This window comes from Eptatretus burgeri, chromosome 5 (genome assembly GCF_056783735.1).
Source record: "Eptatretus burgeri isolate ZD-2024b chromosome 5, Ebu_testis_v1, whole genome shotgun sequence".
NCBI lineage: Eukaryota > Metazoa > Chordata > Myxini > Myxiniformes > Myxinidae > Eptatretus > Eptatretus burgeri.
In genome coordinates, this window is record NC_140965.1 from 16899284 (window position 1) to 16902305 (window position 3022).

Consider the following 3022-nt stretch of genomic DNA (forward strand, 5'->3'; position numbering starts at 1 on the left):
CCAACCAGGCATTTCAGTCTTTCCTCAAACAAGCCACTCTTTGTCATCCACTTGTTTCAGGTGTGTTTAACGCTCTGCCTGTGATTTCTCCACCACTCTTTTTTTCCAATAATCAACCAAATCCACTCATGCCACTCTCATCCTTTCTGTCATCTCTCAATTTGCAATCACTCTCGGTACAACTCTCAATCTAGATTTTCACATCCCCATATGGCCTGCTTCTTTGGCTCAATGAAGGGGAGTGAGGGAACGAATCCCTCATTTCCCATTACATGACCCCGCCGCCTTTCCGCCATGGCTCAAAGGGGTCACGTCTCAATTCGGGTTGTGGTCCACCCCCTCCTCTTCTCCAGGGTTCGCGGAAGTCAGGTAAACCCCAATCGGAGAAGCGGCCTCCCCCTCTTCTCCCTAACTCCCTGAAGACAGATAAACCCCACTCAGCAAGCCGAACCTCTCATGTCCTCAGAGAGGTTTGAAGACCGAGTGACACATGGCGGTGTCGCTGCCGGCCGCTTCCTGTTCCGAAATGGGTACGGGGAGTATGTGACACATGCCAGTGACACTTGATACTCATCTGCGCTCTACCCCGAAGATCCTGTGAGGCCGAGAGAGAAACCAAAATCCAATTTCTAAAGCCTGCTCTTGGATGCAGTACCTCCAACTCTGCAAGAACCCATGCGGAGCTGTCCATTATTGTTTCCGTCCCCTGGCTCAAGTTCTGTCCTGGTGGCATTTCCATCTCCCCTTGCACCTCTAACCTATTTCCCACGTCACCACTCATTCCATGCTCAGGACTCCCACACACAGCAGGCTGCACACATTCCAAGGTTATGTGTTGACCTTCCACACATTCAACCTTGCCTGCACACTGACTAACTGCCTCACACTCCAGGGTTACATTCACGACCGCCAGGTGAGTACCCACACATGTTTCGGCCTCGGAAGCACACACCAGTGCTGTAGTCTGGAGTGTGGGCTCACAGCATTCATTCACAGGCACTCCACACACACATTCATGGGTCACGCACACGTGCACCCCATCGGACAGCGTCTCTTCGTTAACATAAAATTCAATTCCTACCATAAGCTCATCGTCCGCACCATGTATGCATGTACCCACGTACCTGCTTCGCTCCAGAATCACCTCTGTCCAGCCGGTTTTCTCCAGCAGGTTGCTCATCATCGGTTCGCCACACTCCTCTGGGGCTGTCAGCTCCACATGGTGGACCTGCTCAAAATGTGTTTCACTCGTCAACAACGCCGTATGCTCCCTCAATGTCTCCATCACCAGGGTTTGCTCTAATTGTTGTTTCATCCGACGAGTGATGTCAATCAAGTCCCGCACCACCAACATTACTCCCTGTGGTGATGCCACACATCCCACATTATTGTGCCCTTCTACTTCCTGGCTCCATCTTCTTTTCCATATGAGTAGTTCTTCCTCTCTGAGCCTTTTTAGTTGTTCATTATCTTTCCGGAGTTTTTCCATCTCCGCGTACTCCAACCTTGCTCTCTCCTTTAGTTGGTCAGTTTCAAATTCGTGTTCTTTATGTTTCCTCTCCCACTCTCTCTCTTGTTCTTCATTCTCCAATGTCGTCGTCTCTCTCAATTGGTTGATTTCCCTTTCCTGCTTTATTCCTTGTTCTTTCACCATCTCTGCGTACTCCAACCTTGCTCTCTCCTTTTGTTGGTCAATTTCAAACTAATGTTCTTTTTATTTCCTCTCCCACTGTCTCTCTTGTTCTTCCTTCTCCAATTTTGTCGTTTTCCTCAATTGATTGATTTCCCTTTCCTGCTTCATTCGTTGTTCTTTCACCACTCTTCCTTCCATCTCATTCTTTAATCTTGCTTTGGCTTCTATCTGTTCGACCTGCACAGTGTGGTTCCTTAACGTTTCATTCTCCGTTCTCTTTCTTTCCTCTCTTAACATCCTCAGCTCGTTTTGTAATTTCCTCTCTTTTGTTTTGGTGTTTCTGTAACTCAGAAGCTTTTTCCAATAATTCCTTGCTCATCTCCGCACCTCTTTTGCATTCTTCCTTCCTCATTTCATCCATTCTTTTACCATATTCCTTCAGTTGTTCCAGATATTTCTCTCCTCTTTTTATCTTCCGTTCTAGGCTTTCTCTTATCTGATTGCCTGATATTACCTCTTCCTTCAGTTGTTCCGATTCCAAATCGTATTCACATTTTTCCTTTTCCAGCTTTATTTTCCATTCTTCCTCCGAGCTCTTCCTATCCCGGGAGTTACTAATTTGCTCCTCCTCTATTCTTTTGTTCAGTTCCCTCTTCTCATGTTCAAACCTATGGGTATACCACTCCTCATTACGGGCATACCACTCTACTTTCGTCGTTTCTCCATGTAGTTCCTCGCTTGTGTTGGCTAAGTCCTTTTCCAGCCCCCGAATTCGTTCCTGTGCATCAGCCAATTGTTGTGACTCCCTGTGCACATAATTTCCCTGAACCTCGTCTGCCTGCCGTAGCGCCTCGTCCAATTTAATTTGTAACTCCTCAATATAATTCCCATCACACTCCACCTGTTCCAAGGCATCCGACAATCGTGCATGAAGGTTGTTAACGTACGAGTCGTAGTCCTGCTTTGTTTGCCATGACACATGCTGTGACCATGTGGTTTGAACCGGTGGGCGGGAGTGCTTTCTTCGTGCCGTGCGGCTCGTTACACTATTCATAGTAACCCTCTCACGCTTCTTGTCGCGCTGAGGTGGAGCCGCGCCGCCATTTTGCGACTCCATTTTTCTTTATAATTTCGAAGTTTTACACCCAATCCGCTCAAAATAAAATCAAAGCAAATTTGGAATTTGCGAGCGACGTTTTTTTTTTCTTTTTCTCGCGCCTCTCGTAACCAATGTTCAGGGTGCGAAATGCACCACAGGTCCAAATATCCCACTCCTGTCACCAGTGTTAATGATTCAGCGGTGGCGGGATTTGCACCCGACTCTTGACCCCAGTGTTAAGGATTCGGACGAGTGATGTCAATCACACTCTACTCTTGACAGCCAAATGT

General features: G+C 47.4%; 1 pseudogene; it reads right to left on the reverse strand.

Moving 5' to 3' along the window:
- Nucleotides 1-437: 437 nt before the first annotated feature.
- LOC147025932 (uncharacterized) lies at nucleotides 438-2687 on the reverse strand (annotated as a pseudogene).
- Between the last annotated feature and the right edge of the window lie 335 nt (nucleotides 2688-3022).